General features: G+C 33.5%; 2 long non-coding RNA genes across 20 annotated transcripts in view; one reads left to right on the top strand and one right to left on the bottom strand.

Moving 5' to 3' along the window:
- LOC147845619 (uncharacterized) overlaps positions 1–26,672 on the top strand; it is a 388,114-nt gene that overhangs the window by 87,975 nt on the left and 273,467 nt on the right. The window lies entirely within an intron of this gene.
- Positions 1–26,672, bottom strand: part of LOC137490576 (uncharacterized) — a 33,030-nt gene that overhangs the window by 5,556 nt on the left and 802 nt on the right. Inside the window, exon 2 of the long non-coding RNA XR_015480753.1 lies at positions 25,878–26,136. This is a non-coding gene — a long non-coding RNA (uncharacterized LOC137490576). The remainder of the gene's footprint in view (positions 1–25,877; positions 26,137–26,672) is intronic.

Raw genomic sequence — 26,672 nt, 5'->3', positions numbered from 1 at the left:
CCCATTCAAAACTATACATGAGACATGTCCTGTGTATTCTGTAGTCTTTGATTGCCTTCAGTATAAACTGATTTTAGAGCAACAACAAAGATTTGAGATCCAGAAATATACAAGATGTTTTTAAAGTACTGACCTCTTTCCTGTCTAATGATCAAAGTAATTTTGTTTTCTCAGTTCTTGACCCCTTTAAATTCACACAATAGATTAGTTTATTTAATCACACAATCAGATTAGCTGTTTTATAGCTTGTTTACCACCAATATTTGTGTGCAGATGTAGGCGCTGTTTACACTTGGCAGTAGGATTTTTTTTTTGTTTCAATCTGATGAAAAGCAAGCTACTCTAAATGCATGTTTTAATGGGGTTTGAAATGATTTAAGCTTAGAAATTGAAAATGCGTTCGATCAGATTTCTTTGGTTGTGAAAAACTCATATGGTCAAATGCATTCAAATTGCCAGGTCAGTACAAACCTGCAACCAACCAGTTTGTTCATCATGGACTAAATTAAATGTCCTACTTTTTTTTTCGTCCAGATTTTAGGAAACCTAATGCCATTTAATATGACTTACAAAATTTTCTACATATATTTTTGACAGTGATGCTGAAACAGTTTTAGATAAAAGTGGCAGATTGTAGCAATTAAATGATGGCAGCAATCCAAACAAACCAGTCAGTTCCTATTGTATAAATCAAGCCTCAGCTTACAATTTCAGTTTCATGCCAAATGCATGGATATTCTCCAACAAAAAGGCTTTAATATGGCCCTATTTATCAATTTTAATGCAAGACCGAAATGGCAGCAATCAAGCTAAAAAAAAAAAAAACTCTACGTTTTATTTTTGCCTACAAACTACATATATATATATATATATATATATATATATATATATATATATATATATATATATATATATATATATATATATATATATATATATATATATATATATATATAATTATCACTTTGTGTAAATGAAATACTATCAATCACTCCTTCATGGCTACTTCAATGCATTTCATCTACTATTGATGCTAAAATGTGGAAAATAACAATAGATTTAAATGTCAATGGTCCACAATCCTAGAAAAATTACTTTTTTTTTTCTAGTTTTCAATATACAGCTTCAATATACATCAGAGAAATATCAATATTTTTTCATGACAAATTTCGCCATATCTTTAAACACTTAATTATTAGATTGATGATCCAATAATTCAATCAATTTCCAATGGTCAAAATTGACCAATTTTTCTTTTTAGAGAAGCCGTTTTTCTCAGATCCATGTAAATTCCACTCAAATATGCATATTAACATTGATGCTAAATCACTATATTATATTGTCAAATATAACAATTAGAAAAATGTTTTGTTGATGTATTGTTGAAGGATTGCAAGATTAGTCTTTAAGATGTTATGTTATTTTGACTTTTAACATTTTGTAATTTAGTTACTTTGTTAAAATACTTTTTCAAAAATATTTGTATATTTCATTCAAAGACTGGCATTTTATTAAAGTTACAAAAGAGTTACAATAATCAAATTGACCTCATGCATTTTAGTGTCCACTACCTTTTCCTTTATTTTATATATATAAATATATATTTATATATATAAAGAGAGAGAGAGCATAATCGTTTCTTTAATTGCCCTCCTTATTGGACAAAGCGAGGTACACACCTTTGCGGGTGGTCAAGTAACTCATACACAGCTAGAATCTACAGTAAATTACAAAAAGATCATATTTTTAAGGTAATGACTTCATAAAATGTGATGTCAGACATTCAAAGTATAAATCTAAAAACTCAATAGAACTATAAAATATAAATATGATGAATTCAATTCAGGGCTGGCTTATATGAAGGGTCAGAATGACTGCTGTGACCAACTGACCATTCTAGTAGTTATAGAATTGTGCTAGATTCACTGTTCAGATGGCTTATTGCAGCAAGCATTACAGTCACTGAAACCTTATTTGATTCATACGGAACATAATAATAAAGAGTATACGTTTGTACAAATTTCACCTCTTTGGCACTAATCTCATTGCTTCATGTGTAGTCAGTGTTTGTGTGATTTTTCTCATTATAACAAATGTCCTTCATAAATTCAACAACTGGTTGGAGGTCAGAGAAAAGCAATAGTGTTTATTTGATGAATCCTACTCAATACCGAGTAATGGCTTTTGTGGATATGTTGAATGAAGCGTGGACACCGATTTCAGCCTTTAAGCTCTGGTTTTGTACTGCAGTGTTTCTAACCTGCTACTGCTGAATCTACAGCAAACAAAATTATATTTGTAAATGTTATTGAGTTGTGAATCTGAGTTTGCTGTCTGTATTGCATGTGATGCAATAAAAAGTGTACCTTAAAATAATAGCATGGAACAGAGTTTCCCTATGGGCTGCACTTTTAATTTGAAAAGATGAAAAAAAGTGTTACTTGTATAGAGCTATGGAAAAAATGAAGAGTTATGATTATTTCTTCTTAATCTAAAATAAAAAATTTCAAAACACTTTCTTAAAGTTTTAAGAAAATCATTTTGTGGAAAAACCCAATTTTTAATCGTAACAAATCATGTTGCCATTGTTAAAAAAAACAACAACATTTATTCTTACAAACTGTCATTTTCTTGATGACAGTAATTATAATTAAAATAATTATCTTAACTTTGTATCTTTATTAAATAAAACAAATATCAACACTTTACTCAAGCCATGTCTAATACATCCAGTAAGTTTAGAGAAAGAAAGAGAGTTTATTTAATATCCCTGTTATTGTATATGAACACATTTTAAATTATTTTTTAAATAACATGTTATTAAATAACAAATGACTTATCTGTTTTTTAATAATGTTATTACATTTTCAGGCAATAGATAAAACAACAAACAAGTGAACAGAACAGGGGGGACAAAAAAATGATAATAATAATAATAATAATAATAATAATAATAATAATAATAATAGTTTAAAAAAAGGATCAATAAAACTATGGAGGTTATGTTTAACAAAAATGGATCCCACCTCTCATGAAAGAAAACATCTTTGCCATGTAAAACACAAGTAGTCCAGTGGTGTGTATTCTAGTATTGCCCTGTGCCATAAAGGCTTTGTATGAGTTTGGTTCTGTTTGTTCAATCAGAAACGTGTAGAATGAACAAGATTTTCTATTGAGTTGCTAATATAACATCTACATTTAAATTTGGCCTTCATCAACATACAATAAAAGCAAGCAGAGAATGGTGAAGAAAACAAAGCCTGACCCACTCTTAGATGCACAGAAGTAGAGGACAAAGATAATTAGTATGTTCATATTAAAGAAAAGCACATTGCCTACACACACACACACACACACACACACACAAACACACACTGTACTGAGTTGACAGTGAGGTTTACAAATGCACATACAATCCTGATTAATTAGACCACTCATGCTGGCACACCGCTTGATTTGCAGTACACACCTACACACACATGCGCACACACACACAGTCAGCATCTGAGGCTCTGATTTACATAAAGCCACTCAGGGGACTAACGGCATCGTCTCTAATTGAGCTTCAAGTCAATCAGAAACTAGTCAGGGGACATGAAGTGATTTAACACCACGCTTAGACCAAGACATGAAGTCAGACGCTTTTAAAACTGCACTGTTTATCTGCACAGGGGCAAATAACGCTTTCTTGAAAATGCCAACATTGAATTTAATTAAACAGTAAACCAATGAAAAAAATGAGGTAATGCAGAAAAAAAGAGGAAAAATACTTTCTTGGTGGCTTATCCATTTAAAAAATAAAAAGCTTTATTAGTTGAATTTCAGTTATAGCTCAGATTTTCACCCCACATTTCTATAGAGTATAGAGTAAACTGATTCATTAAATTGCATTTCTTGTTTATAATGATTACGTTATAATTATATTATTACATTTATGCCATGTATATAATATTTTTTTTGTTTTTTTTTTGTTAATACATTAATGGCAATTTGTTCCCTTTAGCATCTTAAAAATGAGTCATTTTTTTGAAGAAAGAAATTATACATTTATAAATTTTATTATACATTTTAAGCAATTAAAATATGGACAAAATCAAACATTGGTTTAAAATTTAAATTTACTATTTAAAAGTTTACCCAACTTATAACAACCCTGCATTCTTTTAGACAATCTTTTTTTTTCATTTAAATGCAACAATGGTTCATAGTTTTTAATACAGTTGATTATATCTGTGTGTGTGTTTGTATGTTTAGCTTGAGACATAGTTAGGTAGTAAACCTATATTCGAGTAAACCTATATTAGTGTATTTGTATTTGCATTCAATTTTTTTTTTTTTTTACAAATGGCTTTTTCATTGTGTGACTTTATGTAGCTCTAGCCTGTGCGTAGTAACAAGACAAACTACTACTACAACGTGACCAACAAGCCATACCGGTCTCCCACAGAAGTTTATCTCTTTTTAGACGCTATACAAAGCTACTGTGACACAATGAAGAGAGAAAGAGCGTGTGTATGTGTGTGTGTGTGTGTGAGCGAATGACTGCTGTTCTTGTACTTTTAGCTGTGCTGCATTGTGTGTGTGTGCGTGTGTGCATGCGTGCGTGTGCGCGCACGGCCATTTGATACAATATTTAGACAGTAGGCAGTGTATGTCTTTTCGTAACACTAGACACTAAAAATCTGCCCTTTACAACTCTAGTTAAAATTAATGAGCTGGTTAAATGTCTGCAGGTATAAACTGTAAGAGTGTGTGTAAGTGTGTGTGGAGTGAGATGAAGTGGGTGAGAGGGAGGCTTGAAGACAATGGCGTCTCGGCGGCGTTACACTGACGCTCCTCTCTCTGATGCTCCTCTCACTCCCTGCTTTCACTGAAGCTCATCTATCGTTCCCGTGGGGTCATGTGGAGGTCGTAGACACGCAAGGGTCATGGCAAGGTCACAGGGTGTCAACTTTGCCGATATTAAATAAGCAACAAACTGAAAAAGGAAATGATCAAGTGTTGCACTGATCTTTGATTTTATTCGTTGCAGATTTAGATTTTTACAACAAATTGGCCAATTCTAATAAATGTTTCAGATTTATTTTTAATTATATGTGGCATAAAAAATTAATATTGTGGCATAAAAAGTTATTTATTTGCTTAATTTTGGGCTGAATTATCTGCAGAGTAAAACCACTGTAATTACGATCCACATAAGTCTACATACATTAGCTTTGGCAGGTAGAGGTTTAAATTAGTCTAATTTCAAAATATGAAGTAAATAAATATTGATCTGATGAACAATTTTTTTTCTTTTTTTTTTTGTAAACATAGAAGTGGTTAGGGTTTTGTTGATGGTTTCACTTTTATCTCTTGCTTTAGCAGTCATGCAGCTGCTTTGTCCCAGAGATATCTAAAGGCAGAAGCGCGAACCGGAGCTAAATGTTTACACAAATTCTGTGTATAGAAGTATTGTGAACAACTTCGATGAAAACATGGAGGAACACTTTCACATGTCGAGATGTTGCCTAGATAATATTTGTGTGTGTTGGTGCTCACCGGAGTAGACCTTCACGTGCACACACGTCAAGCAACTGAAGCAGAGCTTGAAGGCAAATAAACATCGGTTTATCATAAGTATTTTAGTGATTATTTTTTACACAGTTGGTATTAAGAAGGAACATAAGAACGTTATCTGACTAACATCTAGCAGTTCATTTGTAAGGAAAGGCTTTTATATTCGTAATCAGCACAGATGTGAATGCGTCTGAGTGTTCTAATTAGCTGGAGTTGACGTCTCACTTCAGCACATTCTAATCTTGATCTCATTCTTTCTGACAATCTTCCTTCTGCGTTCACACAGAGCAGCATTCCGGCATTATTGAATTACTGGTAAATTTACAACTTTTTTTTCTGGAAAACTGCTGGAACAAATTAACCATTTTTTTATTATTATTTTTTTTTTGAAAGGGCCTGTTCATTGGCGCAATAGTCTAGTAGTTAGCACGCCGACATATGGTGCATTAGCACATCAGGGCGTACCGAGTTCAAATCCCAGCTCGAGGACATTTCCCAACCCTACCCCTCCCTCTCTCTCCCACTTCGCTTCCTGTCATATCTACTACTGTCCTATCTAATAAAGGTAAAAATACCAAAAATAAATCTTAAAAAAAAGGGCCTGTTCACACATGATAGCTATTAGGAAAATTGCCAGTAATTTTTTGAAAAGTTCTGTATGTGTGAAAGGGGCTTTTGCTGCTCATATTGTTCTATGATTCGATCGGCATAGCAGTGCATTAAAGCCACAAGGGAAGTCACGTTTGGGACAAACAAATTAGGCCCAACATATGGGACATCCAGGGCCATATATAGGAGAGTTGACAACCCTATGGAAAGGTCACAAGTGCATTTCCCAAACACACCCTCAGCACTCACAGTATAAAGGCCTGCTCCAGTGTCTGAGTCATTTTAAAACCAAAAAAGAAAAAAAAGCTTTCCATAAAAATAAATCACTGGAAATCGTTTTCGGTGCTAGCAATTACCATATTTCACTCATAATTGTACAACTCTCATGGTCAGATGATTGTGGGCGCCCTCACAGTCGGCCCGTCTTCCTGCCCCAAAAACCCAAACGCTGCATCCTGGCTTGCTCTGGCTCATCACTTAGTCCAGGTAAACGCGTGACGGTCAATACATACACAATATCTGCGTGTAACATGAACACCGCTGGCGTCGTTAAGCGCTCCCTGCCGCGATTAGACCGTCTGGAGACTCCTGTCCGTCAAACAGCTGCGGGGTCCCACTCTGAGGAGCGCAATTGATTTAAGAGAGCCCTCCAGGTCCAGTGTGCATTTTCATCAAACGCTACAAAATCGATGCTAAGCAGATTTAGATGTTCGTCGCTGAGCTATATTTCAGCTAGCGCCCTCGCTAATGCTGACGTGTCCGAGGCGGCCATTATTACCCGCCATTAGCATTACTGTCGCCGCTGTTACAAATTCAGCTGTTCCAGCCAATTTCCATTCAGCTGAAGAGAGAGTGAGAGAAAGAGAGGGAGACAGAGAGAAGGTTTGGATGGGGTAGATGGTGGTATGCGAGCGGTGGAGGAGGAACCGAGAGGAATGACTGCATTAGCATAGCATGGGCTAATGCGTTAGATCAAGGACGAGTTAGAGGCTTGTCTCTTTCTGTGAAAGTAAACTGGATATCGTGTGATGTTGTGGTGCAGTGAATTGTTGAATTAAGCTGCTTTATTTTAGCACGTCTGTTGATTATTTCAGGGACCTACAATATAAATGAATTGTGATTTTACAGGAGCAGAGCATGGTGATCATTTGTGTAAGGGTTTACAACAAAGACTGCAAACCAAATATTAAGGCTGGAACTTTTAGGGGATGCTTTTCTTAGTAAATTAGTTATTTTGCAATGGTGCTTGAGAGACTATAAAAAGAAAGGCTGTGTTATGTAATATAGACTTCAATATTACAGGAAATCTATCTCTGAAGTTGACATTTGTGTTTAAAAAGTAAGGGATTTTTTGCTTTTAGTTCCTGAAGTATGTTTGTTAACTGCATATAAATCTTACGAAATATTCCCACATATTTTAAAATACATTGAAGTTTGCGTGGCAGTTTTCACTAACTTCCAGAAATGTTTTCTTCATTGCAATTCTTGGGTATATATTTGTGATATACTGTAGGTTATCAGTTTGTTAGTTATGTCATCTGTAAACTGCTATATACAGTAATAAACATTGTTCCCCGCTGCCATGTTTTGAACAACAGTATTAACCAATGAGAGTTCAGGAGCCATCCATCATCGGGTATTATGATTTGTCCTGATTCATAAAAGAGAAAGAAATGTTTACAAGTAGTTTGAAGTAGTATATGTTTTTGCTTTAGTTTTCATTGGGAGTTCAAGTTTTTTTTTAATGTATTTTAAGTGCATTTAAATTTTTCGGTAATTTTATTACAATTTTATTAAAGGTAAAAGATTTTGAACATCTTTTAAAAATAGATAGAATATCAAATATATATTAAATTCAACTTAAGATAATATAGAAAGCAAATGATGTAAGGTTTCTTACTAAAATACTTCAAAATAATTTTAATAAATAATAGTACTAGTAATAAAAATAATAATAATGATGATGCTAATTTAAAATTAGTAATTTAAATAACCAAGTAAATATATCAGCAAAACTATTAAGCTAAGTAGTTTTACTGATTCTATCAATTCTATTAATTTGCTAATAATAGCAATAACTCTTTTTCAGTTAGTAACTTTTTTTGTATCAGTATAAGGGAACATAATTCAAACTCTGAAAGAAAGGAGTGTATTCAGCAGTGTAAATTGTAAAAAGCTGTGCATTTGGGTGAATGTACAGTATGTGTGATTTACAGTTTGAGGAAAGGAAGCGGAAACCCCCCTCTCTCATTCTTACTAGCCTTATTTTTACAGATCCCATCTTTCCCTCCCACTCTCTTTTCCTTCTTTTTTTCAATCTTGATCCTCGAGCCTATTTCTTATCTCTTATACCATTCCTTTTCTCCTGTTTTTACTCTGCCTTCACTTTTTTTTTTTTTCATTTGAGACGCTGCTGCCGCAGGGTTGGTGCTCTTATCAGTCTCTGTGTCGTTATTTCTGACTGTTTTTTTTTTTTTTACCACTGGATTTATTCATGATCCACAAAAATAGACTTACATTTACCTTGGCCAGGTAGTTGTTTAAATTTGATTTGTATAGTTTCAGAATATTTGAAAATATATAAGAAAGCACAGTGATCTGTGTTAAAATTATGCTAATGAAGCAAACCTGCACAGAACTACAATAGACACACTGAGGTCATATTTACACTAACACATTTATGTTTAAACTTTTTTTTCTTCCCTTTGGCCTTCCATCCTCACTGAATAGTGTGTTTTGGCAATAGTTAATCTTTTTGAAAATGCTGAGTGGACTGTGAAAAGTGGACTAAGGCTTTTAAATAAATTAAAAATCACTTATTTTTAATCATGTTACCAATTCAGCTTAAATTGTGGATGACATTGTGCAGTTGTTTTGGATGCTTTCTGTTTTGACAGCATTATTAAGAATTAAAGGTGCAACAGGTGATTGTCTTCAGGAACATTTTTGTTTTAATGGTTGATAGTCTTTTTACATCCCAACAGTAATGATTAAACTAAATAATATTAATGTATTTATATCTATTTTTATACATAAGAATAAGAAATGTTCATCCAATTTTGAAAAATTTGTCGGGGTGATAATTCCTATAATTCTGATAAGTAGCTCAAACTGTCTGTCATCAAATGCAGATTTGTACAACTGCACAGCCATTCAATCAGATCTGCCGTTTATGCTTGTACGCTCCGCGCATTTATGTGCACATGAGACGGTTACAGTGGTAAAAACAAATGCTGAATCAAATCAAAACTTTAAAATCCTGAATCAATGCTGGAGTTTTTTTTGCATGCTGGAGGAAGGACGACACCATGGCTGTCGTGTTGTTCAGTCACTGAAATCTTTTGGCAAAAGATTGGTGTGACTATTTTCAGTTTCATAAGGGAACTTTTACAGCATCAATAATGTAAATTTTTAACAAGTTGAACAACAAAACATAAGTAAATAGTGCTATTCTGCTTAGCTTGCTTTACTGAGCTAAAGTTGGTTTTATATTCACATTACATTGGTTAATTTTTGAACAGTTACAACCTGTGACACTCTCCCTGTATTGTTTACCATGTTTATTTTTAATGTTTGGTCTGAAATAGCATGCAACTATGGCTTAGTAATGAGTGTAATTCCTGCATGCCGCTGGCCAACCACTAAGCAAACAGTAGTCACTTTAGGATAACGCACATGAAAGAGTGAGACCAGCGATCTTTGTATGCGTGAAATATTTCTTGTTATGACACGTTTTGCTTGCTACACAACTGAAAACATGCAAGATATACAATTATTTGTTTTTTTGTTTTTGGGAATTGTATTATTATAAGGTACTGTATTTTTCAAGCTGGCAAATGACATGATCTAGGGGGTTGTCTACTGTCATCTTTAAAGGGGCCATTTGTGATTTCAGGAGGCGTTGCGTTGAACGGCAGGGAACGGACTGTTTACAAAGATATTATGCTAACAGATAGCATTTTGGCAGATCACCTACTGCACCTTAATGTCACTTTGTAGATGGACATGGAATATTTACTCAGAGCTTTGTTACAGTACTTGTTGCAACAACTCCACCTCACTGTCAGTCCATTTAAAGACCTGGTGGTTTTCAGCCATGTCAGTGTGGATGAATAACTTTTGTGAAATGGTTGAAAACAACAGGGGAGTTGGAGCATTTTTAGATGAAAATTGTGTTTTTAAAAGTATCTGATTAATGTAGCCTGAATAAAGCGAAATTGGAGAAGTTTGTTCCTCACCATTGGCTTGCTTGAGTGGGTCTTTGGAGCTGAACATCGATGGATTTGCTCTTCAGTGTTTGTACTTCCAGCACTAAAATTTAACCAGACTGAACTGAACTTAAACTCTTAAAAACTGGACTGGCACAGTTTCAATTTGCGAAAACTTCTTTGTTAAGCTGCGTTGACGCAATCTATATTGTAAAAATGTTATAGAATTAATGGCTGAAATAAACAAAAAAGCAAAAACTCACTCTGTCAGGTGTAGCTTGCAGAACAGCAGGAAGCTGAGCTTTACTGTAGACTGTACCATTCAATAATGTTTAGGATTTTCTAATCCACATACGATTAGATCAACAGACACACAGTTGTACTGAATGAAGTTTATGAACAGCATATTAAAGTATAGATGTTTGCTAGGGGTTTTCACTGAGGAAATTAATAGGATGTTTCCAAAAACAAAAATTTTGCCATTTATATCCTCCTCTTGCTTCAAACATGTCATGAAAACATTATAAACAGCATTAAAAAAAGCAGCCATTGACTTCCATTGTAATTGTTGTTCCTATGGATGTCAATGACTGCTTTTTCCCACCATTCTTCAGGACATATTGTTTTGTTCTGAAGAAATATCTAAGTTTACAACCAGAAGCAAGTAAATTGAGGATTTTTCCATTTATGGGTGAACGTTTGACTTGAATTTCTGAAACGTAAAACTCCAAGTTATCATCTAAAATGCATAAATAAAACTGTCCAAACACATACAATCTTTTTGAAAGCGTCATCAAATCGCAGAAGCATTAATTGAACAAAGGCTAATTAAATTTGTTAGTGAAAAGTAATTGCAATAATTCTTTTTTTTTTCTTTCCCCATTGGGTGTTCGGCTATTGTCGTGTTGTGCCTGAACTGCCAATATAGCCTATCTGTTGTCAGTCTTCAGCTTCTCTGGCCTCAGTTAACTTTTCGTTTAGAGACTGTGTACTATTGAGTTATTGCAATGCAGTATGTGCCCAAGTCCAGTGCAGAGAACGGCAGAATTAAAACCCAAGCAAACAAACAACAACAAATGATCGGCGTGTCTGTTGACTCTTGTTTTCCCGAATCCGGCTCTCAGGAAGCGCGCGGCGGACCCGGGCCGTGACCTCTGAATGAACTGTGCGGGAGAGGTGAAGCAGAAGGCGGGCGCGGGGGTGAGTCTGACGGGCTGCAGTCGCCAGGTTGCTCGTTAGAGACATGCGATCCGGCTGATGGGCCTCAGAGCTGCACCCCGCACACATCTCTCCTCATTAGCAGAGGTGCTGCTGTCACACGCGCAGATCCAGCGCACACTGCTGCAGACCGAGACCGGGGACTCCGTGGAGCAGAGGGCGGAGCTTTGGAAATGGGGGATTTGTGGATGAAAAGACGGCGGAAAGATTAGTAAAACAAATAAAAGCGAGTCCAAAGAATCGGAGTGAAAGAGAAAAACTTTCAGTGCTGCAATGCTAGAAAAGCCGGTTAGCATTTTACCTTTAATACAATGCTGGAAGTAGTGATAATGTAAATGTGTTTGCAAATATTTAATACCATATTACAAAAGTAAAAGACATGAGAATGCTATTAAAATGTATCCTATTATTTTAATAAAAATTATAAACAAATGATGCAATGAATGCAATCATCAAATTTGCCTTAATTTTTAATGTGTTATTGTCGTTTTATTAGTTGTCTTTATGGTGCTATAATAATAATAATAATAGTTCTACTTCCACTATTTTAGTAGTATTTTGGTTTATTAAATGAGTATTGTAATATAACATTGGTGATTTAAAAAAAAATTTATATCAGTATTATCAGTACATATTAGTATTATTATTTATTATAGTTATGTCAGTTAGTTCATATAATTTTTTATCACAGTATACAATTTTCATTAAATTATTCATTTTAATCATATTGTTTATTATGTTAATAATAATTCTTTAATAAAAATATATTTTGTATTACTATAAGTATCTCTGTTATAATTTCAGTTGTTTTAAAATGAACCTGGCATTAAATGTACTGTTAGTTATTACTATTATAGTTTGTTATTGGTTAATTATCGCATATTAATGGCATAATAATGATAATGATTAATATTATAAAAATATGATTAATCTTTATAATGATAAATAACCAAGTATTTTTTCAGTACTTAATAAATTATTAATTTTATGTACTCAAGTTGGATTACATGTGAACATTTCATGCACAAGCCTGTCACATTTCTATCATGTGTCTTAAGCATAAATATACAGTATAGCATTTATGAGATAATTTGCCATAAATCATAACTCTAGTGTATCCATTATGACTTTGGGATGATTTCCAGAAGTGAGTAATTGCATTAAAGGTACAAAACCCCATTTTTTGCAGTCTAAAATAATCGAATTAATATACTTTCTATGTAGCAAAGAGTTGAATTGGTGCCTTTGAAAATGAGCATACTGTATGTAACAGATCTTAATGGGGAAATTGAATTCATTAGACAGGGTGTCCCCAGGATGCAGCAGTGAGGGATTGTGGGATGTCAAAAAAGGACATTAGTCGGTTCTAATGGAAACAGAAAACCAAATCATTCCACACTCTGAGTTTAAATGAAGTGTCCATGTAATCAGATTGAAGCAGAGGTCACTGGTCTTCCCTCTGATCGATAATTATACAGGTTACACTCCCGATGGTCGCGGGACTCGAGTTTACAGAAAAAAAAATGGTAGTGAGAAAAATGACTCAATGTTATAACATTACTTCAAATATTCAGTTGAACTCGCATATAACTATTGGCATTAACAGTTTTATGGTTAGTTTTTGTTTCAAATGTTAAGCTTTCACAAGTGTTTTCATTCTCTGTTTGTTTACACTTTTAAATAGCATCATAGGGCTTTGATCTCTGAAATTAAATATAAACTCTGCTGCCTGATGAAGAAATGCAGAATATAGTAATAAATTTGTGAAACAACAGAAAAAGTAGTTGTTTATGTATTCTAATATGGGTTTGAAACTTATAAGTCGCTTTGATAGACTTTTTAAAATGTAAAAGTTCAGAGATCATGGTCTCCTGATGCAATTTGAAAGTGTAAATAAATGGAAAAAGGCAATCACAATAATCATTAATTAAATATTTTTTGCAGTGCTTGATAACATGCTAATGTTAAGATTCAATATGTTGGTTTTTTTAAATACAGAAAAATGCAAATTTTAAACTGAATAAAAAAGGGTTAAAAAAGGGTAACAGTAGAATGTTTTGTTTGTGCACACAAACGTGCACGCAATTAAATAATAAAACATTAAGTTATCAGAAAATATTTAGTTAAATCTTGTTTTTTGAATGCTTATGAAGATAAAACATCTGTGCTTTAGTGAAATTGTGTGTTTTTTTTTGTTCTAACCTTTTAAAAAAAGTATATGCCTCCACATTTAGTTCAGCACTTAACCATTTGCTTTTGCACAACAGTTTTTGCTGCATAAATATGTAAACATTTGATACAATTATTTGCATTTGTGTGATTGTGCTGAAAGTGCCAAAGGATTTTGCTTAAACAGGCTGATAGACTTTGCTTGAAAGCATTCAAAAACATATTGTAAGACAATTCCCCATGTGTAGTTTAGCGAAACAGAAGATACTTTGGGTGGAGAAACGTGAAAGAAAGAGAACTGGAATTTAGCCAAGCTCGCTACGTTTGATCGAGATGCCGAAAAGAATTTACGGCCTGGTGGATTGAGTGCCGCTTGGTAGAGAGAGCGAGATTGTGTGTGTGTGTGTGTGTGTGTGTGTGTGAGAGAGAGAGAGAGAGGGAGAAAAAGAGAAAAGCTCCCCTCTGACCAAGCTCGGCACTGGGCCGAGAGCTCCCTAAATCTCAGCCTACAGATTTATGGTCATCCCATTCACACAAGTAACCAGAAACACAATCACTATCACAATCACCATCAGCCTACACACACACACACAGAGTGGCCAGCTGATGCTGAGCTCGCCTCAGCTGAATCAACTATTCAGGAGGAATTAAAAAAAGCACACACAAACACACTAAATCACTGCCGCGCACACACACTTGCGCCATGTGTGGTGGTTGGAAGAAAGAATCAGGAACGCATGAAAGGAGGATAAGGACTGAAATGGAGCATTTCTATCCAAATTACTGCATGTTATTTATTGCAGCAATTACTCTGAGACGTCTGTGCGCCTCTTCATTCGAAACGATTGTAAAAATACATCAATAGTGGCTGAAAGAGCAGAGGCAGATCAGCTGCTCGGCAGACATTGCTTACCTGGCACAACAGTCACTTCTTTAACTCCACCTTTACTTGTTTTACTGTAGCGTTACCATCTGACATGTTGTACTGTATTTATATGTGAGCAGTGTATGAGGGTTGTTAATAATGTAAAGCTAAAACCCTTATACAAATATTTCAGTTACTTAAAATTAAATAATTATTAACAGATAAAAAAAGAATAATATAGATTCCATATTTAATTTAAAAGCTGAAAACAAATGTTTAATGTTAACTAAAATGATGACAAAACAAAGCTAGTTATTTGTCTGTTAGTTTATTTCTGTTTTTTATAGACCATTTTGAGGGACGTAAACAATAATAATGGTATTTCCTGTTTTACATTTTTTATTTCTATCCAAATATTGATATGATGTTATGATGTTTTAATGTTAAGTCATTATTGAATTCCTTTTAGTCACAGTTATGATAGTTTGACAACAAGCAGGAATTGTTCATGGACCAATGACATTGCCACATTAAAATGGTTTATAGGGATGATCATTTTAAATTTCAGTGGGTTTGTAAATGTAAATGATCAGTTAATTGTTTAGTTTTTTATTATTTAAGTTTTTCATAAACCTTTGGTTTGCAAATATTTTAAATAAATTGCAAATAGAAAATATAGTAAAAATAATGTACTAACACTGTCAAATTCAACTGATCTTAAAAAAATTATAAAAATTAGCAAAGTAATTAATATACAGAGGAAATAAGCAATTGCAAATAAAAAGCAAATATTGGCTGATAATTATATTATCAATATTGGTTAATGCAAAAAAAAAAAATTGTAATGTTTAATGTGTGTGTAAGTGTACAGTGCTCAACATAAATGATTACATCCCTCACAAGACTATCTATTAAATTAATATTCTCTATAAGATGCTATAAATAATATTATTTTGTGCATATACAGTTATTAGTGAGTACCAAAGCCAAATCTGGAGTTAATCTTACAAAGTAACTTAAGATAATGGTCCAAAAATTAGTACACCCACATTAACACGATGGGGAAAAATATTGGATACAAATTTTAAAAATCAAGATTTAAAAAAGTATATAAAATTTAGGTGACATTTTGTAGTTTGTATTATTATTATTATTATTATTATTATTATTATTATTATTATTATTATTATTGTTATTGTTGTTGTTATTGTTGTTATTATTATTATCATTATTATTATTATTATTATTATTATTATTATTGTTATTATATTTTATTTTATTATTTCCAAACAAATGAATATAACTGTTTAATAAATCTGTTTAGTTCAAATTCAGCAAAAATATTACTTATATTCAATGAGAATTGAATACAAATACTTATTTTCAAAATGGGGTGTGTTTATTTAAGCTGAACATTGTATATTTCGTTGTTTATGCAAAGTAAAATTGAAACATTTTCAAACCATATTTGCTGTTATTAATATATATTAAACTATATTTCACTGTTTGGAAGTGCAGTTTTGACCTCAGTTTCTGTTACAGCATGACTTGTCAGCAGCACTTGCAGTGTAGAAAAAGCATAAGCTCATTGAAATACCATCAGAAATCTCCTAAATTACTGTTTTCATTCAATGCAATAAAAATAGCACTCTGAGGATAAATTTGTTGCATTATGTTTTGAACAATAGTGTATCTGAATGCGTGTGGCTACTAAGGTGACGTTGTCCACAGGGAATGCTTTCGTTGCAGAAGAAGGTCAGAAGTCAGGCAGCTGTACTTCCTTTTGCTGGACAGTGTCACACGTCTTTCCAGATCCTCTAATTGGCTCCCTGCTGCTGCTACACACACACACACACACACACACATGCACACACCTCTCCTGAACTCTGGGAAAATGCCACTCGTGAGGCCATTCAAAATGGCTGAAGGGAAAAGACAACAGCACAGCAACGAGATGCAAACTCTCCTTCCCCCATCGCTCCTTCAATACGTGATCGTAAATTCCTCTTCCTTTCTTGCCCTTCCCTTTGCATGTTTTTTCTTCTGCCTCTCACACACACACAACACACACATACTTGTAAACATATCCTCATTGGGATTCCTCTTTCACATCCAAGTTATAATTAGTGCTCTTTTTTTACAATCTCTTGGTATTTTTAGGTAGATTTTTCATTATTAGACTGTTTACCTTGTACAAATGACTCTCAATTTCTTTAACAGACATTTTAAAGTTTTTTTTGTCACAACAACACTGTTTTTTGAAGAAGCTTAAACATCCATTGAAACTTTCAGTGGCAGAAAATGTTCTTTGTAGTGTAAAAGAATTCTTTAGATTGGTTAATTCAATGGTTCAAGTAGTTCTCTTAAAAGAAATGTTTGAAACAGGAATATTTTGAGAACATAATGTACACACAGTTCATTGATGTCAATGTACATATATTGGTTCAAAAATGCTTTTTATTTAATATTCAGCATTTTATGAACTTGTATGAAACTATGTTTATGTTAACTACCTTTCCTAACGAGTGCTGTGGAACAGGTTTCCTTTTTGTCTGTTTTGAGAAAAACACTAGACATACTGTATTACTGCTGAAGTGGAAAAAAATAGTATTTTCAAACATGCTACAGTGTGAGCTGTATATTTTTAATACAAGTTGACATACCAAAAACGTTGGCTTTCAGTATAATTGTATTTTAAGTTTGCCAGACATTTTTTACTGTTGTTTCAGGACCATTTAACCTTTTTGAATCATGCCCATTTTCTCTTTGCGTGTGTTTGTGTTCACATGACAAGTGGCCAAACATTTACCAGCTATAACCCCAAAAATTTAAAAAAAAAAAAAAAAAAAAGTACATAAAGTATTTTAAAAATAGGGATATTGGCATTATACTTTTTAAAACCTCTATTTTTAAGACTAAAGAATCCAATCTAAACGCATGTATCCATTTTTTTTTTAGACAGTCCCCATGTCTAATCATATACAAGTAATCCAGAAATGAATAAGTGATGTCATATATTTGGACTGCACTCTTCATATAATGTACACTTCTTCATGGTCACTTTGATTCTGTTCCACTTTGGTCAAGAAAGATGATGTTTGAAAATGTTATAACAGTATAATTGGATGATTACAGAAAGTATACAGACAACCGCTCTCTGCAACATATAATAAAGCAGACCATAGTCTAGTTCATCTTTTCACCTCTGTGCTTTTGTGTTTTGTGTAAAAATAAATAGTTTTTTGGACTGGCCGAAGATTTTTCTGTAATAAAAAATGGATTGTTATAGAGAATTTATAACTAAGTTTGTATATTGTATTGCTGATTGTTTTATTTGTATGTATGTATTAGGGTTGGGCATCTAAGCTATAATGCCGATCCGATACGCATCTCGATGCAAAGAATACGATCCGATATATTAGCGATACATTTGTGACATATTGCGATGCAATACGATACGATTCACACCCATATCACGATACAATGCGATAATTCAGCACTAACTAATTAGATTAATTTTATGTGATAATGTGAAAGAGGATGCCGTGCCATTGAATGAGTTTGATTATTTATTAAACAAGTAAAACCAAGAATTTTTTTACAAACTGGCTTTTCTCTCAGAGCCAGAGTCTCGGTTTACAGTAACTAGAGGGCCATTTTAGAACATATGGCACATATTATTTAAGTATTTTTAAGATAAACTAAATGTATAAGTGCAATATATATTAAAAAATATATATTTGCACTCTTTCAACAAAGGTTTACCATTGCACAAGAATTGTGATTTAACTTTTCAACTATGAAAACAAGTTTTACAAATATATATTTTGCCACTGAATATTCAAAACTTAAGGTCATGAACTAGCAGTGTTATGCTGCTTTGAAACATCACTGTCACTGTACTGTCACAGGCTAATAAAAATAAAATTAAATAAAAATTAACAGGAGGAGAATTAACCTTCGTTCTCCGTGACACTATAAGGCTGAATATCTTTGCAGATGAACAATGCAATAGCATCCTTTATTGCCGTAGAGCACGCAGAACTGTTAGGAAGCGGGGCATGGTAAAAACTTTCAATGCTTTTCTCACCACTTTTGGAGCTGGTAGCTACAGGTGAATCAGAGCAGGAAGCAGGGGATGCAGGAACACTGGAAGATGCTTCCACAACAACACCGTGGCGGCGCTTCAAGTGAGATATCAGATTAGTCGTACTGCCTGTGTATTTTACAGATGCGCGGCACATTTTGCAAATTGCATCTGTCCTGTCAAGTCGTCCATCTTTTATGTAAAATCCATATTGTTGCCATACTTAAGATTTAAAACTCAGTGGGGAATAAATTGTCTCGGCATCCATAATGTTTGTTTTGCTTCTCGCGCTTACTGAGGGCGCACCACTAGCTTCATCCGCACACCTGATACACTGAGTTGTAATGTAAGTGTACACATCCGTAAGGCCATTGCTAAGGCATACTTTATGTTGGTCGATTAAATTATGCGCCAAAAACAGGTTGACAACACTTGTTAATAATACAAAAATACATTCTATATTAAAAATATAGGTTGTATCTTGGAAAAACCGATGCATTTCGCAAAAATCGATGCATCTTCCAAAATTTCCTTCATCTTCTGCTGCTCTACCGATGCACTCGCATCGTGCACGCGCATGACCGCCTATCGATACATATCGGTTAATCTTCCCATCCCTAGTATGTATATATGTATATATACAGTTATATTGAAGTCAAAATTATCAGCCCCCTGAATTATTAGCGCCCCCTTTTACTTTTCTCCCCCAATTTCTGTTTAACAGAGAGAGAAAAAATTTCAACACATTTCTAATTATAACAGTTTTAATAACTCATTTCTAATAACTATTTATTTTATCTTTGCCATGATGACCGTAAATAATATTTGACTAGATATTTTTCAAGACGCTATACAGCTTAAAGTGACATTTAAAGGCTTAATTAGGTTAATTAGGCAGGTTAAGGTAATTAGGCAAGTTATTGTATATCGATGGTTTGTTCTGTAGACTATCGAAAAAAAAAAGCTTAAAGGGGCTAAAAATTTTGTCCTAAAAATGGTATTAAAAAAATTAAAAACTGCTTTTATTCTAGCCAAAATAAAAACAAATAAGACTTTCTCCAGAAGAAATAATATTATCAGACATACTGTGAAAATTTCTTTGCTCTGTTAAACAAAAAATGTAGTTGTTTTCTATTGCTACATATTCTATATCTAGGGTTTTTCTATTTTCTGTTTTATTTTATTCTCTAATATATTATTGATCTTTTTTAAGGTCTTGTGCAGTTATAAACATTTCACTGCGTGCCGTACTATGCACGTGACTAAAAAATCTAAATTTAGATTTAAAATGATAGAATAAAAAATATGGATTTTTCTACACGTTTCATTTACAACTTTTGAAAATTGTATTCTATACTGCTTGGTGGTCTTGAACTCTTTCATCCTCACTGTTCTTGCATTGTCATGTTTCAAAACAGGCCATTCTAAAGTGGAATATTGCAGCCTGTCAAATCACAATAAATCCTTCTTTACATTTATTTTTAACAGCTTACACCAACATGCTTAATTTAGGTTGAGGAGGCACCGCAGCGGCTTTTGCTGTTGGGACGTATTTACACTCTGGGAAAGGCAGAAGAATGAGATCTGCAGGCACGATGCACTGTAATTTATATGTGAGGCGAAGTTTATTCCTTTTTGGATTTTGAAAGGGTCTTTGTGGAAAGTATGCCACAAGGAAATTAGCAGTGTGTGAAAAGAGAGTTGGGTTTTCCATAGTTTAAACAAACAAAAAAAAAGGTTGAAATCAGACTTAAATTACCAAGTGTGTGGAAACTCATTTGGCAGCGAATGGTTTCGGGCAGCGTCTGGCGCTGAAAGGACAGCAGCGGAAAGTTTTTCTCAGTGAGGCATAATTAGCAAGCCAAGACACAAACATTTCATCACGCTGTGCTGTTTCTTCTCCTCTGTCTGTCTCTCTCTCTCTCTCTCTCTCTCTCTTTCTCTCATTTACACCGACACATGCTTTCCGTCTATTTGGAGAACACACCCAGAACCCAGAGGAAAGTGCACAGCTTAATCCGTCTGTCTTTCTCTTGCACTTACTCCCTAGATGGTCATAAAGATGAAACGCCCCAAATGTGGGCCCAGCTCTCAAAGCTTCATAATAGCATGTCATATTCATCTGACATTGTTTAGCGAGGGCCACTGCGTTAACTACTTTCGAACTTTGTGTAACAAAGGCAATGGAATAAAGTTAGCAAACCCATTGTACATGTCAAATAATCATTATTTATATTTCATATTGTGTTAAAAATGTGTGGACCTTTAAACACTGGAATGTGTGCTTTTCCACGTTTTTTAGCTAAAAAATCCATAAAGAACCATCATTTTGAAAGTTCTGGATAGAACCTTTATGGTGTCCTGAAATGTTTAAAAATTGTTGTAAAGAAATGTTGCAAAGGAATGTTTAATATTTATTTTTATGAATAATAGTTTTTTATTGTTGTTGTTGTTGTTTTTACTCTGTCTGTGGTCTTGTAATTGCGTGTCTATTAGGGTTTTTCATCAAAATACAAATTGATTGGAAGCAAAACTGTTACAATTTGAATTTAATTAATTAATTTGAATTAAAATGTATAGATATTTTAAGAGGAATTTGAATACATCTTCTAAATGTTGCTAAATGGATAAACTCCAGAAAATGAATGGGGTTTGACTGTTTTAGATTTAAAAATGAATAGGTGGGAAAGCTGAACTAACTCTAGACTTTAAAACTGTTTTAACAGCTTTTCAGGTATGGTTCTAAATAGATCTGAACTTTACATACTCTTAAAAAGGATGGTTATTTACAGTGCTCAGCATATATAAGTACACCCCTCACAAATCTCTCTTTTAAATTCATATTTTTAATAGGAAACTATGCAATATTATATCTGTGCATGTATATTAGATTAGTCAGGACTGAAGCCAAATTGGAGCGCATCTAACAAAATAAATTAAAATACTGGTCCAAAAACTAATACAGCTTAATTTATATGTTATAGAAAAATATTAAATACTCATTTTAAAAAGAAGAAAAATAAGGAGAAGCAAAAAAAAAAGGGAAGTAATTGTTGAAATTTTGTAGGTTGTAATTTGTTTTTGAAAAATTTAGCTTTTTAGCTTTTGCCTAGATTCACTGAGAAATTGGTAAAAAATATGCATTTTCAAAATGGGGTGTATTCAATTATGCTGAGCACTGTATAATTTGTATTGCTTTCACTTTTACTTTCAGGGAAAATTCAGTCCTGTGATTTTAAAGGGTGACTTGAATCAAATTAAATAAGAAATAGCTTAGAAGTAATGTTTATATAGTCAATTTACTATATAGAGTTTATTTAGCAAAATTGTGACCATAACAATTGAAATTCAAGAATGTTTGTTGAATTGTATGTACAGTGTCTTAGTGAGATTACTCCACAAAATCATCTTGACTAATGTACACATCAGTCGAAGTCTTTATATAGATGTACAGTAGTACATGTTAATAAACCCATTTACACAGTTGAGGTAAAAATTATTAACCCTCCTATGAGCCTTTTATTGTTTATCAAATATTTCCCAAGTAATGTTTAACAGACCAAGGAAAGTTTCACATTATTTCCTATATTTTTTCTTCTGATAAAAGTCTTATTTCTTTTACTTTGGCAGGAATTAAAGCAGTTTTAATTTTTTAAATAATCAAATTTAGGCTCAATATTATCAGCTCCCTTAAATATATATTTTTATTGTCTATAGAACAAACCACTGTTTTTTGCCTAACTACCCAAACTTGCCTATAGTTAACCTAATAAGTAGAAAAGTGTTATGCACTGTCTGTTTGGCAAAGACGAAAGGAATTAGTTATTAGAAATTAAATATTAAAACACTTTAAAATACATTGATGATCTCTCCGTTAAGCAGCACTTGGGAAATATATTTAAGATAATAAAAATGTCACAGGAGAGCTAATAATTTTGACTTAAACTGTCTTCACTCTTTCATTCATTTTCCTTCACCTTAGACCAGGGGTCACCAATCTCATTCCTGGAGGTCCGGTGCCCTACAGGGTTTAGCTCCAACTTGCCTCAACACACCTGCCTGGGTGTTTCATGTATACCTAGTAAGACATATACATACATGCAGGACACCGACCCTCCAGGAACAAGTTTGGTGACCCCTGGCTTAGACCATTATGTATCAGGGGTCACCACAGCAGAATGAACCGCCAACCATTCCAGCATACCTATATATTTTACGCAGCAGATGCCCTTCCAGCCACAACCCAGATTTGGGAAACACCCACACACACTCATTCACACACATACACTCGTACACTACAGCTAATTTAGTTTATTCAATTCATCTACTGCATGTCTTTTAGACTGGGTGAAACCAAAGCGACCTTCTTGCTGTGAGGCAACAGTGCTAACCACTGAGCCACTGTGCCGCCTTATGGGTTTACTATATATTATATATTCACACACACAAACACATTATACCCAACTTGCCTTAGTATGTGAAAGCATATGACTCATTCCAGTATTGCGGGTACTTTCCTAAGGTTTTTCTTAAACCTGAATGATATAAAATTTACAGTAAACTGAATCTGTTATCAATGTAAATGCAGAATTTCGTATAGAACATTTAATTATGTGATTAATTATTGTTTAACGTGTTGTTAAACTTTTTAAACCACTAACGGAGTACTTTCCACCAAGTAGTGCTTTGCCTCAAGATGCTAACAGCTACCATCATATTATAGTTGTTTCAAAAGTGAATGAGATATTTATGGAAAGACCACAATAAGGGTTGATCTATACTTATTCTGCTATTTGTGTATCATAAACATTTTGCTCAAATGAATTAGAAGAATAATGACATGCCCCAGTGCCTTCCAGAGCTTCCCGCCAGAGGAAGTGATGTCATTTGTAGCAAGTCTTATCCTATTTCTAGAAGTTTAAAGTTTGTTGTGCCTTTTCATAACTGATGTACTAGAGTAGACCAAAACAAAAGGACAGAAGCAATTTTTTATTATTACTAAAATTACAAATAATACAGTAAATAGACGTTTAATGCTAATGTTCAACTTGGAGTTAACATTTTAAAAGGTATTTAAGTAAAAAGCCCCTAAATAGACACACAAACATATATATTTTTTTAGAGATAACTTGATATAATTGTACAACTCAAACCTGTTTCTTTAAAGTTTTGCTATTTGAAAAATAAAAGGATTTTGTAAGCTAAGGGATCTAGAAATATACCTCTATTTCCAGAATCACCAATATACTATATGCTATTGTGGCTCTTTCTTTCAGGAAAATGCAAAGCTTTTGATTTATTATACTCAACTCTCACATCTGAGGAAATGATGGACTGTAATGTGTTTACGTACTGCAAAATTGTGACCACAAAAAGTTAAAACCCACCAACAAGAGAATGTTTTTTTTTGTAGGTTCAATCTGTTAATGAGATTACCACAGGAAAAAAATATCATCTATAAAACAATGAATGGGTTTACGCAATTTATCTCCGCTCTCTGTGATGGCTTTGTGTCTGCATGGAAACAGTGTGAGCTTCTACTAATGGCTTCATCACAGCTAATGCACATATGAGACTTCCTCCTTCCTTTCAAGCAGCTCGATGAAGAGCAAGGTGAAAAATACGACACGTGAGAGAGGAAAATTCAGCTTTGACGAAGTGAGATGAGAAGTTCACAGCTGGGGTGAAAGCCTCATGAAAAATCCTCGTAAACAGACGTGAGCAGAACCATAAAGTGCCAAGATGTTGGTGGTTGTAGCTCAGCGTCGAATAGCACAGATGTTGAGCCCCCCTTCCCATCATAGGTGGGTAATTAGACCCAAATCACCACACTCTCAGGTGGAATCGCACCATTTCAAGGGGAGATGGCGGGGGGCTAACTGAATCATCCAGTTTAATATGACCCAGAGCTTCTCTTTGTTTGCCTTCTTTGGGTTTTTTTTATTTGTTGAGATTGATAACAGAAGGTGAACTCATTGAAGTTATTGTCTGAGAGCAGGTAAAACTATTTTTTATGATTTTTTTTTTTTAAGAGGCGTGGCTGATGTTCAAGTTAAACTTGATGTAAATCGAATCTGCAATGTAGAGATCAAATGTCGAAACTGATACAGAAATTACCATACAGTTTAGATGGATAAACAAATAACTGCAGTCAAAACTAACTAACAGTAAAAAACAAACAAACACATGAATAAATTTTATTGTGCCACGTTTTTTTTTTACTCATAGTAATATATCAATCATACAAATTACATCATCATATTCAGATTTATTATTTATTTATATCAAAATTTAAATTTATACAATTATTTTACAGTATTTATATTTTATATATAGTATTTTTTTTTATATTTTATTTTTGTTATTGCTTAACAATTATTTATTACATTTGTAATTTCGTAATGTTACGTAAATGGGTATATATAAAATGCTGTAATATAAATTGTATTAATTATCATACATTTATATTTGTGTATCTCAATCATATTTATTTAGTTTTTGAAATATTGTTAAACATGTATACATAAGTACATACAATTTATATTTTTTTATACACACACACACAACACACAACACACAACACACACACACACACACACACACACACACACACACACACACACAAAATATATATCGCTTAAAGGGGCTAATTATATTGACCTTAAAAAGGTTTTTAAAACATCAAAACTGCTTTTATTCTTGGCGCAAATAAAACAAATGAGTCTTTCTCAAGAAAAAAATAATATTATGAGACATACTGTGAAAAATTTCCTTCCTCTGTTAAACATCATTTGGCAAATACTTAAAAAAAAAAAAAAAGAAAAAGAAAGTAAAATCCAAACGGGGACTATTTATTCTGACTTTATATATATATATATATATATATATATATATATATATATATATATATATATATATATATGTGTGTGTGTGTGTGTGTGTGTGTGTGTGTGTGTGTGTGTGTTCTGCATGTTAAATATACAGCTTGTAATCCATTTTAGCTGCATTATTTTATTATAAAAATCTAAAACGCTTAGATATACAGTATTTCGTCCTGTGAACACTCTCTTGTGCATGATACACATTCGCGAAACTGTCTGTTCCTGAGGTCTGGAATATGTGTTTACATTAGTGAGAATCCACCCTAATGGGCCATCCATACCTTAAATGTGATCTCAGCTGAAGATTGTTGCTCTCCATGGTACCATGCATCAAGCTAACCCAGTAAAACACTGTCAGTCATTGAGCCGTGCTCTTATCAGCTCTAATGCCATTCAGAGAAGCGAGTGTTCACCATGTCCACGGCTGTGTCTGAATATCAGCGTCATACGGCCTGACCCTTCACAAACGCTTCACAAAAGGGAGCAGGTCATATATCTTTGGTACAATTCTGCTTTCAGTTGCCTCTCGAGAGCTGGACCCTAGAAATTAAGCCAAAAGTAATCTCAGTCCTCAAAGACGACTTGGTTCTTTGTGGAATAGGAGCATTTATTAGCTTTTGGACAGCTTTTCAGTAACATTTGGTTTATACAGAGGGATTGCTGCCTTTGCTTTGAGAATATTTTACTGTTCATTGATGCTTCTAATACCAGTTAAGTTGGAGGAAAAAAAAAGAGATCCATCACTTGCCCATACCTGCCTGAAGTCTGCGGATACACCCCTGAAATTCAGCTTTCTTTTTCAGTGTCAGCATTATAAATCACAAGACTGTTTGACTTGCGCATTATTAAACTTTGTGAAAGTACAAGCACCATACATGGCGACTTACAGAGATGTTTATATATAAACATTAGAGAGAAATGTGTTTTAGAAAGATTGTCGGATACTTTGATCTTTTCATTTTTAAAGTTTAGATGTATAAAAAATACAGTATAGGTATAACACAAAACACCTTACATATACATACACATGCAATGCAAACACATTGTAATTTTGGGGGGAACCGATTTTAATTTTA

Source organism: Danio rerio, chromosome 3 (genome assembly GCF_052040795.2).
Source record: "Danio rerio strain M-AB ecotype USA chromosome 3, GRCz13ab, whole genome shotgun sequence".
Classification (NCBI taxonomy): domain Eukaryota; kingdom Metazoa; phylum Chordata; class Actinopteri; order Cypriniformes; family Danionidae; genus Danio; species Danio rerio.
This window is presented reverse-complemented; position numbering and strand designations above follow the sequence as displayed.